General features: G+C 43.0%; 1 pseudogene; it reads right to left on the bottom strand.

Annotated features, from left to right (window-relative positions):
• Window positions 1–2264: 2264 nt before the first annotated feature.
• On the bottom strand, window positions 2265–10871 carry LOC101754564 (annotated as a pseudogene).
• Window positions 10872–16539: the final 5668 nt, after the last annotated feature.

Below are 16539 nucleotides of genomic sequence, written 5' to 3' on the forward strand. Positions count from 1 at the left end.
ACTGATAGGCATCTATTAAGCCTAATTAGTCCATGATTTGATAATGTGTTGCTACAGTAAACATTTGCTAATGATGGATTAATTAGGCTTAATAGGTTCGTCTCGCTGTTTAGCCTCCACTTATGTAATGGGTTTTGTAAATAGCCTACGTTTAATACTCCTAATTAGTATCTAAATATTGATGTGACACTTGCTTAAAAATAAGCAAAGGAACCAAACGCCCCCTAACTGTGAAATGGTTGATGAGAGAGTTCTTAAAGTTTTGAGGTTCCTTAGCAAATTTAACATATGTAAGTTAGCTTGCTATCCTCTGCATGCATTCTTTTTTACATTTCCATTGTATCTGCATGCATTCCTTTTTACATTTGTACTGTAATAATAATGACGTTTAGTTTAACACGTGGGGGGAAAATAAGAAGCAAGCAGAGAAGAAACTCCTAAGGTGGTATTTGATACACCCCACTAAAGTTTAGCACCTGTTACATCGGATGTTTGGATGCTAATTAGGAGTATTAAACATAGGCTAATTACAAAACTAATTGCACAGATGGAGTCTAATTCGCGAGACGAATCTATTAAGCCTAATTAGTCTATGATTTGACAATGTGGTGCTACAGTAACCATTTGCTAATGACGGATTAATTAGGCTCAATAGATTCATCTTACAAATTAGCATAGGGTTCTACAATTAGTTTTATAATTAGCTCATATTTAATCCTAATTAGCATCCGAACATCCGATGTGACACTGCTAAAGTTTAGCACCTCATATCAAACACCCCTAAGTTGCCAATAGCAGTGAATGCACCGCACAATTAGTTGAGAAATGAAACATTTGGTTGCAGTGTCCTCTGTGTGGAAAACATAGAGGAATCATAGCCCATATTTTCTTTGACTGTCCATTCAATCAAGTCGTGTTGAATTTATTTGGGTGTTCAATGGGACTTTTCATTTCAATCTTTAGACATGATCGAAGCCAGGCAATTATTTGGGTCTCCCATCTTTACAGAAGTGGTAATTGTGGCATGTTGGACCTTGTGGTGTCATAGGAACAGTATAGTCTTTGTTGGGGGTCTTTTGTTTTTTGTAACCTGGAAATCTAGCTTCACGGAGGAAGTTAAGATGGTCGTCCTAAGGGCCAAGCCATCTCTAGAAGTTAAGCTAAAACTTTGGTTGAATAGTATATAGTTTACCTCTTTTCTTTGAGCCTTGGGCTTTGTAAAATGAAAATATTCTTTTTTCATATATATATATATAATAGGGGTAGGGGCTTCCCTTGCTGATTCCCTTCAAAAAACAATATATAAAAATGGATGAAGTATATAACTAGTGTCTGAGTGTTTTCCATGGATCTTCATCCCTCTTCCCCTCCTAATTTTCACTTTCTATGGTATATTTCATCATTATGCTATTAGTTTCCCTGAACATGTTCTCATCATCTCAAAGAGTTCTAGTACTGAAACGTGCGATAATCAAATTTGTTTTTTCTTCTTTCTCCTTGCTGAACATTAATGAATATAGCTAAGGGCCCGTTTGTTTCCCTAGAATTGAAACTCATTCCATGAATCATATTCTAGCAATTAGATTCTATAGGAAATAGATTTCGTAGAATTTGTTTCAATTGAATTTTCTTGTTTGGTTGTACTAAGAAAGTTTTTCTTAGAATTAAATTCCAAATGTTGTTTGGATGCATTATTAATAATATATGAAATTTCCTCCATCCAGCTGAATACCGCTTTCTCTCTCTCATCCTTCTAAGCTGCTTTCTCTCTCATCCGAACTCTCACCTCTCTCTCTCATCCGAACTCTCACCTCTCTCTCATCCGAACCATCACCTCTCTCTCTCTTCCGAACTCTCTCTCTCATCTCCCTCTCATCCTTCCAACCAGGTGAACACTAGAGTATTTCATCCCATCATACACTAGTAATTTGAATGTTTATCTCCAAAAAGCAGATAAGCTTCTCTCTCTACAATGCTGATATACATTCATACTTGACAATGCAATCATGGCAGACATATCTGATTACTTGCAACATGTCAAAGGAGATTACAATCATGACAAGTTGAAGCCACATATTATCTAAACATTCATGACAGACATAGTATGAGATCATGATAGACATATTATCTTGACAATGCAAGCAATACAGACACAGTATCTAAACTTTCATATAGTTGAAGCCACATATTATTACAAGGCAATGCAAGTTCAATACACATTATCCATCACTTGATAGTATAATTTATAGATGAACTAATTTTTTTCACTTCTTGAGCTGTTTTAGGAGCCACCTCTTCCTCATCTTCTCTGCAAGCGCTAACAGAGACTCATAGTTGCGTGCATCACTGGTTAGGATATCAAATAGGTCCAACAAAGTGTCTTCATCCAATCCTTGTACCTGATACAGTGCGTCTAGAATTTCTTTTGATGTTGGGCCTTTAAGGGCTTCCTCCTTGAGTGCTTCAGCAAATTTGTCCACTTTTTCAGCTATCATAGAGGTAAAAGAGTCACCTGACCGTTGTCTCTTTAAACTTCCTAAAGTTGCTGATGATGTGGGCTTTTTGTTACTAAGATCTTCCTTACTCATGTCTTTTGAGCTCTCAGCTGCAGTCTTTGCCGCTTCACCAGTAGCATGGTTTTTGCAAAACACCAAGCTAATTGAGTCCTAGTACAAGACAGTCTTGTGCCTGTACCTAGTAGCTTCTTTATTTTTCTACAGAAAATAAATGCACTTGGTTAGAAAACAAGTGTAGAGGATGTATGTACTGAACCCAAATAGAAGTACAATCATTGTAGTTCCCATACAGACCAGTTTAGACACATACAGACCAATTTACATACTATAGTTCAAATACAGGAACTTCTGCATGGCTTCTACTACTAGAAATACACATACTAGCAGCTCTAGTCGCATTTTGCACAATGAATATCTACAAATTGAAACACATCCATGGCTCCTTTTATAGAACTGACAACAAAAGGTATAACTGACAACTATCATTTGTGAGAATCCTTTTCTAGAATCCACAAAACCACAAAACCATTGTATGGTGCTACACAACAATACTAAATGATGTCCATTCATGTTTCATACTTAATTTGCAATTCTAGCAAAGAGACAGGTGCATCTAAAGTTCAAAAATTGCAGAGTATGGACAGGTATTGTTCATGCTAGTGGTCTCTAGTTTCCTCACGCAAGATTCTCAGCCTTGTAGGAGCCGTGCACTTGCCGACTAGGATCGGACCAATCCAAGCCACTATTCTGGCCAATAAATTCTTGTGCAGTGAAAGTATACTTTCATTTCAAGAACAACCTAAAGATGTCACACTATTAATTAAAAAAGTAACAAAACATACAGTGACAAGGAGGCATACAGAATTGTTCAGAAACACAGGTAACGAACATAATTCACTACACACTGTTTTCAACAATAGATTCATACCATACAAAAAGCTTTCAATTATATGCCAAGCCCACCTAGTAGATTCATACCATACCATGTGTAAAATAAGGATAACCTCATATGTGATTGTGTCCAACAAAATGAAAACTGCTTGTAAAGAGAAGCAAGTTAAGCAAGTAAATCAGTGGTTTTTGAAACTTACCGCCACATATTCTTCCCATATAGAATCACTATCAACAGGTATTTTGTTTTTGATCCAATCCCAACCAAATCCACTTGATTCCAGCATACCATTGATGATAGTGTAGTGTTTGTCAAAGGTCTTGTTCCTCACCATGATGTTATCTTTTGTGATATCCACATTACACTTTTCTCGAACATTCTTGATAGCAGCTATATAGACATGAGACTTCCACCCATTTTGGCATTTGTCATCCTTGTTATAATACTCCACAAATGTATCAAGAAGAGCCTTATCCATGTCGTCATTCCAAGAAATGTAACCCCTGCCCGAGCCTAACTTCTTGCCCTCCTCCATATCCTACAGAAAAAAGTTCACAAAGGTTATCAGTAAAATAAATAGGAGCAACACCAATATCATAAATTTGAGCATGCATTGATGATAGAATTTATCATACATTGACCACGTCTCACTTGGTAATCAGTAAACATTTGGTTAGCTTTGGTATCCCTAAAATTGCTCCATTCATTTGATGATTGAACATTGGTAATCATACCCACTTCATCAAACACATACCGCACCTCTCACGTAAGATGGCGCATAGGTCAGAAAATGATCTCTTAGTTAGGCACAAACTATCATAGCAAAAAACATTTGATCCTTGGTACAGATTCCTTAGCATTTGTTTCCGAACAGCAACATTTCTCTCAGCCACTTCATCCGGATCAAGGATATGCCTAGGTCTCTTGTGCTGATACCAGTGTACAATCATGCTCATGACAGCAGAAATAAATAAAACAGCCACTCTTTTTCTCTTCTTCCTACGCATCTCTCTTATTTGCTCTATGCTTGTATTAACCAAGTCTATGTTGTTATCAGGCATCTAAAGCACATATGCAAAAAGGAATGTTTTAATTTATCATCAAAATGCTACACTATTTCACAAAACTAAGACAGCCTGCAAAATGCTGCAGAAGACAAAAAATAAAAACAACAGGAACATCACTTGCACAGCTGCACCAACTAAATGCTAGATAAGGGCTGCCCGATGCTTAACTGTTGTTGACAGATAAAACTAAATGCTAGCACTAGTAGTTGATATGCAACTCCACGGGATATCAGAATGGCAGCACATAATAATCTACGAAGAGATTTCAGCTTCTACCAAATTTAAACTAATGGCAGCACACAGGATGAAGAATCTAAGAGCATGTCACATAATTAGCACTTGCAGAGAAGCACCAAAGGCCCTCCATGTAATTAGCACTAGCAGTCGATAGTGCACGAAATTGTAGAAATTGTTTAGAGCAAGAGGATGGCCTTTCGATTTGACAGCAGAATTACGGCAAAATTAACAAATTCGTGTGTCGCATTTTGTGGAAAGTGCGGTCTACTACTAGGAGCAAGAGCAATGGCCTTCCAAATTGACAGTGAGAATCTGATGCAACTAACTAGTAGTTTCTTTGCTGGCTCGAGTAGCAGAGGGGATGGGCAGAAGGGATTGGGACGTACAGCTTCTTTGCTAGTGGAGAGCACGCGTGTGGTCGGAATGTTGAAGATGCCGTCCGTAGAGACGTGGATGGGGCGGCTCCCGTTGCTGCTGCTCCCAGCCTGCTTGCCGGTGGCACCTCCCCTGCAGATCTGCAGCTTGTTCAAGGGGAAGGGGTGAGCCGGTGAGGAAGAAAAAGGGAAGGGGTGATGCAGAGAATGAGATGGAGGAGGGAAACTGGAGGAGGTTTACCTCGCCATCGAGGAAGTGGTCGCGAGGGGCCGTGGCGCGGGAGGCGGCGGCGCCGCGCTTGGGGAGTCAGAGTCGAGGGCGGCGGCAGCATAGGGGTGAGGCGAGTCGGGGGAGGCGAGGAGGGGGCGCTGGAGGAGGCGGTGCAGGAGGGGGTGCGGCGTCGGGATAGAGGGAAGTCGGGAGAGGGAGGCGGCGCGGCGTCGGGGAAGGGAGGCGAGTCAGGAGGGGAGGCGAGTCGGATGGAATCAATTTCTTCGTTTTAGGCCCGGAATGAGTCGCAGGCAAGGAAATCAGCCCGTGGAAATCACCGAAAAAATGATTTCCAATTCCATGTGCAGCCAAACAGGTCGGCCAAGGAAAGGAATTCCAATTCAGCCTAATTCCTGCCAAACAAATGGGCCCTAACTTCTATGTGAGCATGTAAGTAAGGGATGATGTCATCTGATTCCAATTCTATTAAGGTTCAATACTGACCTTAGGGCCTGTTTGGATAGACTAAAACTAAAATTTAGTCCTGTATAAACTTTAGTTGGTTAAAATTAGTCCTGTCTTGTTTAGAGCTAGAGCTAATTTTTAGCCTATTTATTAGTAAAAGTCTATTTTATCCTTAGGGGTGTAGGAGAGAAAATAGTAAGATTTTAGTGGGAGGGTATTTTTGATCTTTTGCCATTTGTTTTTTAAATTAGCCCCCATTAGCTTGGTTTGGAGGACTAATGAACTAAAGATTAGTTGGGAGCTTGGCTAATTTTTAGCCCACCTGTAGTCCTACTGTTTGGATCATCGGGGGCTAAGTTTTAGCCAACTAATGTTTAGCCCTGGATCCAAACAAGGCCTTATAAACTTGAATTCTGTTTTTGGGTGCAGCTGATCCTCAGGATTTGCCTGGTTTTTGTTGGTACAGTCGTTTGCACTGCAGAAAATTGAATGCAACCACTTCAAAAGTCGAAACTAACAAACTACTACCTCTTTTTGAGAATTACATAAAAGACAAGTTAGATTATCCATGTACATGATCATATGATTTATCATGAAAAATATATTTGAAAATAATAAGTTCACAGCTTAAGACCAAAAATTTAACTAAAGGGTGACAAAGATACATGTAAAAAATCATGTGGTTTCTGAATCATCACATTTAATTTGAACAGAGCAAGCAATGGACTGGAGTATTTGTTGTACCTCTATTATCACACGACAGCTCTCCAGTTTTAGATTATTCTGCAATTTTGTTAAATTAAAAATTTATACTACATTTTGGTCTATTACTGTATCTCGCGTTTCCTTGCCATTATTTTTCTCATTTCAGAGTTGACATCCTTAGTGCTTACTATGCTTTTCATATGTGCACAGGTTTTAGTTTCAAGGAAAAGATGGTTTGAGCCGGAGATGGATCTTCCACCAATTAATTCTGCCTCCGTCCCAAATTATTATTCGTTTTAACTTTTCTAGATGCATAAACTTTACTATGCATCTATATATATATATATATATATATATATATATATATGCTATATCTAGATACGTAGCAAAAATTATGTACCTAGAAAAGCCAAAATGAATAGTAATTTGGGACGGAGGAAATAGTAAATTAGGAAATGCTGGCTAAGTGCCATCATAGGGAAGCTTTGATATTATAATAAATCAATAATGCTGTTTTTTTTCAGTGAGATTGTTCTGTTGCACATGACGTAGGACCAATTTACTGGTCACACATTAGTTGTTTGGATTATCAAGGAGGACCTTATTTTTGCTGTACTAGTTCTGCTATTTTGCAACGACCTAGCCAGTTTAGCTTGCTCAAGATACCCGTCCATTTCCTTTTAGCATGAAAAACCCTAGTAGCATATGTCCTCTTACTACAGTGAACTTATTGTGTTTTTGGAAACCCTTATTGCTTTTCCTAAAATGTATATACTATAGTAATATTGGAATTTAGAACGAAAATGCAGCTCTGTATTTGACGTCAATTTCTGCAACTTGAGATGCGTGAAATGGTGGCCAATGACCAATACATTTTGGATGTCTGGCCATGTGGGACCTGAAGTTTTTGTGTTTCGTCTATGTCAGTTCATGTTGTCCAAAAAAATTCTTACTGCCTTAATACTATGGTTGATTATAATGAAATCAATATGCTTGGCATATAGTCTCTTAAGATATTTACGTACTGTGTCATTGTGTTGACCACGGCAATCCGCAGAAAGTTGCCACAGAGAAAAACTTTTGAAGAGTACCTGGGAAAAAATGATTGGGGCAAATGGGAGGGCAGAGGGTAAAAGACAGTTACTGTTGAAAGCCCAAAACTGTTGAAGAGCCGGGCTGCGGAGTGGGGGCGGAGCTAGCGGCGGAACCATGGTGGAGCTGAGCAACGCGCATGGAGGGCGGAGGTGCAACAGGTGGTGTGGAGACCGTGGCTGCCGAGCCACCGCACAGGAGAAGAGAGCGTGGTCAATGGGCTGGGGCGGTGGCAAGCCGTTTGCTGGTCCACTGCGGGTCGTGGAGGGACGCCTCACCGGTCCGCCGGTGAGCAGCAGAGCAGAGCAAACCGGCCCGCTGGCTTGGCTCAGGGCACATGGGAAAAGGGGATAGCAAAGGTTGTTTGGTGGTTAGTCTATAATCACCATCTACAGTTGACTTGGACATGCTATAGATCGAGAGCAGATTCTCCGTAACTGTTGTGCGTGCCCTAAGATGCAACCCAAATCCCGAACTTGATATTTCAGGTACACAATATGTACTGTACTGTGTAACCATCATTTAACATGGGTATGGCATCCTGTGTTATCATCTTAACTTGTTACTCACGCAACCCATTTGCCACTGCCATTCTGCTAAGGCAGCCAAGCTCAACTAGCAGCTAAGGAGAAGAGACGAGAGAGAAGGACGGTGCAAGCCAGGTTTGAAGAGAGGTTTTGGGCCTACATTTTTCACTCAGTAAACACCAAGCGCAAATACAACATGAATGCAATAAACAAGTTTCATACCCAATAATTCATTTGTTTAATGCTCTAATGCGAGGTTCGGATGATAAGTCCTGGTTTCCCCCTGCTTTCCTCTGGGTCTGGGTCTAGGTGGGAGACCAAGACGCCACTATCTTTTTCACTAACAGAGACTACTGTGTCGTCTTTGGATGCCTCAAGCAGGGATCAAGCCGTATTTGACATCATACAGGCAGTCCAGATAGAAGATCAATGTGCCGATTCGAGCATAATTCGTATCTCGCAATATATTTCCAGCACGATCAAGCAATGTTACGAGCACAAGTTCAAATAAGAAACTGAAAATCAGATGCCATAATATCACATCATGCCATGCTGACGGCCGTCGGCCGCGACATTCACCAACTTTTTTCATCAAACTAGCTAGTAACAGAAATAAAAGGGTGACCAGTAAGGAACGATCTAGTGAAATGTTTTCTTGTGAAAGTTTTTTGCTACGTGCCAATCAAATGTTTGCTTCAACGACAGTAGCGCAAACATATAGGGTCAAATAGGGTTGTCAGCAGATATATTGCAAGGGCAAGGTCAGCCACCAGTTCCACGCTTTTACAGCAAAATAGACTTAGATCCAGCCAGCTGAGTACACAATCATATATCAGAAAGCACAAGAGCAACTAAATGGCTTAAGCAAATATTATTGTCTCGATTCTACGCTGCTAATAATGCTACGACCGTCATAGTTAAGGTCTGCTGACAAAAGACAGTAACAAACTTCAGCCCTATTGCTTCCTTCAACAGCAGTCGACAGTAGGTTACCCCGAACATCCTAGAGTGTCTTACCGCTACTCAAAACTGAAAGCTGCACAAAATTGAACAAAATAAATTAACCTTGAGATGGAAGTCATCTAGATAATGAAACTGTCCAGTAACTTGAAGAACTAAATAGAGCAGTGGACAACACATGCTTTAATTCAGTCCTTTCAGATATGTAGATATGTGCTATAAACATGAAATTGAGCAAAAAGTATGATTGCAAAATATGATGATTAGTATTCGAGTTATGACAGCAGATGGCTATTTCCACCTTCTCATATCAAGATTATATTTGGCTGCACTTGTATTCTGAATTACGAAAAGGAAAACGAGTACCAACTCACATGTTGATGGTCTGCTGTCCGGTGTGATCTGAATCTGTCAGCCAAAACTACTCATAAACCTTAGAACTTTGCAAATCCTCCAATCAACCTTTCCACACCTGATTTCAATTACATTAAGGTGTTCAGATATTGCAGGTAGTTGCTCTGTTGGAAAATTTGTTTCTTCTAACTCTGTTGGGTCATTGATTCCTTCTAATTCTATTAAAGTTTCAGGTCCCTGAAGGAAGAAAAATGTTCACCAAACATCAGTCAATAATGAATAACAAAGTCATTCACAGCTATCAATTCATCATGAGCAATAGCTTTAGTATATATCATTTTAGAAAGGAATACCTTGATTAGTTGAAGGATCAGCTTCTCAAGAACCGGTGAGTGCTTAAGAATGGAAACAAGTGCATGGACGTCAATAGCAACACACCATTCATTCAGCAGTAATGTCTTTAACTTGCTAAACGTAGGGCACCATCTCAAGTCTCTGTGGAAAATAACCTAAGCAAAGAGCAAAATAGTAAGACAATCAAGGAACTGTTTTAAAAGCCATAGGTTTAGAAGAAACCAGTCCACATAAAAGTGCTAATATGTTGACAATGCAAGACTAAATCCTTATTGGAATTTACATACTTCGTGCACTGAGCAGGAAAGTAAAATATTATGCCACATCACAATCTTTACGATGAATTACGTTAGAACTAGAACAAAAGTAACAGACACAGCTTAGAACAGGGAGAAAAAAAATCCTAACAAATAATCCTTCCCATATATGACTGTCACTCGTAATGTTGCAAAAGCCAATCTAATTGCATTGTATGTGAAACCTAAATGTGCATCAATCAAAACAAAAAGATGGTTGTGGATGCTCAATGAAGGGAGTAACAAACTACATGGATAGACTAGAGTGAAGATGGAAGAATTTGCAATACCATTCCACGTTGGGCTATCAACTCCAAGTTCGTAGCGCTTGACAAACCTTCAAGAAGGAGACATCGATCACTATACAAACCATCCAGCGTGAAGCCGCGAACAGCCATGAGAGCATCAAATCCAGCTAGTGGGACGAGTTAAACAGTAGGGAGACGAGCAGAGAGTGCGGAAGCTTGGCACAGCAGAGCATGACCGGATCCAAATGTTGATGTGTATATCGTCACGGCGCAAGAACAGATCACCTGAAAACTCGACCTCGTCAAGACCAGGTTTGGTTCTCGGCGCAGGAGCAGGCGGTCCACGAACTCGTTGAAGTCGTCGACGCTCCTCCACCTCCCCGCGGACACGATGCGCAGGCGGCCCATGGACCTCCAGAGGTGGAGCCAGCGCGGGGCGAGCACGCTCGTCCGGACGGCCTCGTCGGCCGGCAGGAAGCTGAAAACGTGCTGGAGGACGCCGTCCGGCAGCGTGCTGATCAGGTCCTGGCCGCCGGGGCGAGGCGCTCTCTTGGCCCTGCTCCTGCGAGCCATTCCGTCGAACACGTTGCGTGCGCGCGGAGGCTGTGGAACATGACGAGCGCAAGAACATGAGCAATGGCGAGAGAGAGAGAGAGAGAGAGAGAGAGAGAGAGAGAGAGAGATGCTGAGATTCCCGTTACCGAAATACAGACAGCACCTCACCTTCACGGTGTAGCTAAGCTCCTGGCCTCCCGCCGGCGGCGAGCGGCGATCTTTCTGCTCTCCACTCTCCAGGAGCAAGAAAAGGGGAGCAGTGAGTGCTAAACTGGTGGTGGTGGGGATCGGAGGAGCAGTAAATGCAGTAAGGCCCATAGATTGAAGTTTAGTCAGGAAAAGTGGACTAAAGTACTATTTGATTACATAAACTAAAATGGACTAAAGTCATTAAAAGCTATATGCTATAGAAGGAAGATCCTTTTACCCTGACCCCAAACTCTCTCATCCCACCTGTTGCCCCTAGTGCCAACTCCCTAGCGTCGAAACTTTTAGCGCCAAAGCACGGTTCACTCCTGGCGCCAAGGACTGTTCTGGTTCTTTCTCACATGTTCATACACTTTGGAAAAAATGTTCATACAATATTCATACACATTCATACACTCATACAATCAGAAAAAATCATCCATACAACATATGATCTACAAAACAAACCATCGGCTATCCAATCACGGAATTGATTCATATTTTGATCTTCGTGTCCATGGCATGTATTTGATACAATTCCATCAGAAGACGATCCTTCAGAAAATGGAACATAATTCTACTCATGATCAACCAAATCAAAGCTCGCATCCCCAAAAAAAACTCTCTCCAAATGAAATTGTGTAGTAAAATGCACGCAATAATTATATGACTTTGCTTTAGCATAGGATAACTAGGTAGGTCAACGAATGTCCTCCACTTCATCTTTAGAACTCCAAATGACCGCTAAATGACATTACGAAGTGAAGAATGTGCATAATTAAATTGTTCTTTTTTACCTCTTGGCATTGGCCCTTGTCTAAACTCCGGCAAATGGTACTTGGTTCCTTTGTACGGTGCAAGATATCCCGGTCGGTTTGGGTAACCCGAGGCAACAAGGTGGAACTTGCCTACACATTCATAATACATGGATTATGTAAGTCACATGGCAAGAATTGCAATAATGAGACAATACATATAAGAACTCATCATTACCTTCAGGTGGATGCGGAAATTGTCTCCAAACTTGTCAGTGGCATCTTTGAACACCCTCATATCATAAACGGACCCAGGCTATCTTGCCACCACAAAAGTAAACCTGATATCAAAATCACATATGGCCGTCAAATTCTGACTTGTGTATCCATACCTTCCCATATATTGTACTACCTTGCTAGTTGGCACTACAATAGGAATACATGTCCCGTCTATTGCGCCAATGCAATTGTCAAAGAATGGAGTGAACCTAGGGGATTGAAACCTAGGATGCACACTCCTAAACTTAGGGTCCTTTGCCTTAATGATATCAACTGCTAGCTTGTTCACACTCTGTAGTACTTTATCAAACTTCTACATATTATCTCTAGTGACCTAGTGAAACGGTCTTCAGCTTGTCTAACAAATTGAGGTGCACCATATATCCATAAAAACAGCCCTAAAGCCTCCATAGATGACATCCTCTTAGTTGACTTCAATCCAAATGACTCAACTAGCAAACTATGGAGCCTCAGAAACACATCTTGACTCATCCTAAACATATTGAAGCAAGCTGTCCGATTTCCTAGTGTCTTCATGACCCATTCAAATCCAGTTTCTGTTGCTACTCTATATTGTGCTTTGTTCATGTAAGTGTCAAAATGGTACATACCCAGCATGGTAGCAGCCATAGTTATGATTTTTCTCCCCTTCTTCTGACACTCCAATATATAGGCTTGCACTCTTTGATCATATTTGTCTCTATCATCATCCTCTTCGTCCCATTGCATTCAGATTTTCCCTGAAAACCACAAACAAGTGATCAGTTACATAACAACAAGAAAGAAATAGAGCAGTACATGTGATAGAAAGGTGATTCAGTTATCTCTAACTCCCTTTTCCACCATGCTGCAGATGCTATGATAGTGCCATCAGCCCTTCAACCTAGAGCGGTACTAGTTTGCAACATATTCTAGAACAAATATAAAGTTTTGCATTGTGTCCATCTGTTCCTCAATTGCTTGACACTAAGGTTGAGTCCAGTTTTAAAGAGAAATCCTTGTCTCATGATATTATAACCTCTACGTGACATTGTTCCATTACAACAATTCCCTGTCCTTATTTGTTCAACAGTAAGATCATAGAAAATATGCGTGTTTTCCTTGGACCAATCGGCCCTGTCATGAAGATTCTAATAAAAAAATAAAGGTATCACACTAGACATTGAAATGACAAACTACTGGAAAAAAATGGCTGGACTTTTGGTCCTAATTTGAACAAACACCCAAAGCAGCTCACCGCGAGACTCCACGGTGTGGCTGGACTCAATTTTCATGCCGGGTTCATCGGGCATCTGCCTCCACTGCCTCTAATGGTAGTTGGGGGCGGCTTTGGGCTTCGTCCATATGAGGATCCATGGCATAGCACGATCTTGTGGTTGCGATACGCCACGCAGCAAATCTCCAAGTCACCGCTATAAATGTATGGACCATTCTTTCGACCCAATGTCGTCCATGTCGTGTCGCCAGGATGCAGAAGTGCTACCTTCACGTCACAGTAACACCAGCTACCAAATGCAAATAGAAGGATTGTGCCATCGCCAGAGACTATACCAGTTGCGCTGTCCAACCATGACTTGATCTCATCAGTGTAGGGAGGCAACTGATGGGTGCCGGATCCGGAGGAGAGGGCTGCGGAGGCTGCTATTCTCCGGAGAAGCATCCAGGGGCATGGCGGCCACGCCGTCTTCAGCGCTGATCACGAACTCCCTGTCTCGGATATGCATCGTGCAGCGGCTCGAGGAGAAGATGCAGCGAGCCTTCCTCTGGCCGCCGCTGGCGTCGGGCGGCGCGAGGAGCCATGGCAGAAACGCAGCGGGGCGGCACGGCGCCCGCGGGAAGGTGTCACGCCATGGCTCGCAGACGGCGTGGAAGCGGACGTAGTCGGCGGCTGCGTGGAGGCGGCGCGAGACCTCACGGAGCAGATCGGACGGGAGGTAGAGGGCCAGCTGGAAGACGCCGCGTCCGCCGTAGCTGTGGCCATGATCCGATCGGATGTGATCGAGTCGAGGCCCTAGGGTATAGCAGATCGCCCAACGGGACGAGACCTGGCGCGTCCGTCGCCGTAGACATGACATGGAACCAATCGACAATGATATTTCAGATTTACTCCTCTTCGTACGATCCGCAGAACGCGTGTTTGTTCTGGACTAAGTTTGTTAAACAAATTTTAATGGTTGCTCTTGTAGGGGATTTTTCCTGAACATGCATAATTAGTGATTTGTAGAAGAAAAGGTCACCGTTCTAGCATCTTCTCGAATACTCAGCCGAAGAGGAGATCGTTTTATTTATCCACGAACCCGAATAAACTAGGGTCAGGTCCTGTTTGATCCACCCATCTAAAGTTTAGCTAGCTAAAGTGTAGAGATTTTTTTTAGCGAGCTAGCAAGAAGTGTTTGGATCCACTATCTAAATACTAGTTGTTAAAAATAAATTACCATGCTACCTTTCATTAATTGCACATTTATCTCCTCTCCCAACAAATAAAAAAACACATCATCCTTTTTTCCATCGTCACTTTCCTCTAACCGCGGTGCTTTTCTCCTCTCACAGCAGTGGCGCATCTCTTCTACTCTAGTTTCCGATTGAGACTTGGCAAGCTCCTCCTTGTACCACATGCCCCATCTTCTATTTCCTTCCTGGCTGCGACTCCCCTATGCTCGCACCTCTTTCCTGCTCCTCCTTCAGGCTATTGCGACGCTCATACCTCACATCCATGGAACGGTCGGATGGAGATGTTGCCGCACGATTGAGCTGCTGCCGGCCAGGTCAAGCTATTCTCCATCCAGGTGAAGGTCCTCATCGGCGGATTAATCTTCCCTCCCACCAAATCGAGCCTCAGGCACTCCGATTAGGAGGTCCTGGTGCCACGCATCGATCTTGAGGCGGGGCGTGTCGTCGTCATCGCTGTCGGAGGCGTATGCGTTCGAGGCCTCGATGACGTGCAAGTGGGAGCTCTTCAGCCACCGGTACGCGGGCGTGCCACGCGCCGGCGGGAGGTCGTCATCGCCGTAGGATGCCGGCTAGGGCCGCCACCGCCGAGGGGCACGACATGGGTAGCACGTGCCGGTGGGAGGTTGGGCCTTGCACAGCGGCATGGATAATTTTTAAAAAAGGAATTGTCCCCTTCCTCTGCAACTGCATGTCCATGTTATGGGATCCGAGACATGCTTCTTTGTTATTGCAACTGAGGAATTTGTTGGACCTCCCATGGGTGGGAGCTCTAATGATCACAAAGCTGAAACAATAAAGTCGACATGGAAAAGTTAGGAGTTAAATGCATCATTCATGAACTTGGCAAGAGCGTGTGATTAAGTACATCATCTCTCAAATTGATTATTTAGAAACATCAACTTGGCAGGTGAGTGCAGAGGAGCCGGATCAAGTTCAGCAAGTCACATCGTAACTTGAAGCCCGATATCCAAAGTCCAGAGCCCAATTGCGACCGTTGGATTGGCTCTAGACATCTGATATGGGGGCTTGGGGCTCCAGTTATGCCGTGACTTGCTGAAGGCAATCCGGCTCCGGGTGCACATGGGTCACTGGGACGACATGTACGTGAAGAAAACATCGCGTACGTCGTATGTCGCTTACATGTACACTTCAAACTTACTAGTACATATATCCCATGATACATCAATACTGCAAAATTGGCACTCTACGATTGCGTTCTGCCTTTTTCTTTTAATCTGTGATCATCGTAAAATAATGAGAATTACCTATAATGAGAACATCACTAGATAAATAATTCTTTCTCTCAAGCTTAGCCAATGTCCAATCTCAATGCGAACTACTAACGCAATTGTGTTAATGCCAAATCTCTCGATTTTATTAGATTTTTCGGCAAAAATGAAATTGAAAGATGAAATAGAATAACGCACTTTTGAAATGAATGCGAACGTGCTTTTGGGAGACCTCCAGTTCGCTTGCTCTCGGTGGAACGCAAATCGCGCCAACTTCCAATGCAAACGGAACATCACTTGATGAGAAGGGCTCTTCGTGCTCCCCCATGTCTCCTGGGTTCCTGTGCCACTACCCAATCACCTCTATATGAGAGCCCGCAGCATGTTCGACGGAATGCCAATAAGGATCCAGGAGGAAGAAACGGCGTCGATGGAAGCCGGCTGCGAGGACCGGATCAGCGCCCTCCCGGACGAGATCATCCACCACCTGCTCGGATTCCTTCCGGCGCCGGAGGCCGTGCGGACGAGCCTGCTCGCGAGGGGATGGCGCCACCACTGGAAGTCCATGCGCAGCCTCCGCTTCACCGTGTTCGACGACGGTCCGGCGGTGAGTGCCGAGTGGATGAACAGGTTCATGGGCCACCTGTTCCATGACCTCCGCGGAGCTCTCGACGTGTGCGACATCTACGTCTATGTCGGGCGATGCGACGACGTCACCGCGCTGGAGTCCTACCGCTGGGTTCGCCAGGCTGTGTCCAAGCTCCGTGTGCGAGTGCTAATGGTGGA

This window comes from Setaria italica, chromosome VIII, assembly GCF_000263155.2.
Source record: "Setaria italica strain Yugu1 chromosome VIII, Setaria_italica_v2.0, whole genome shotgun sequence".
In the NCBI taxonomy this organism is placed as follows: Eukaryota; Viridiplantae; Streptophyta; class Magnoliopsida; order Poales; family Poaceae; genus Setaria; species Setaria italica.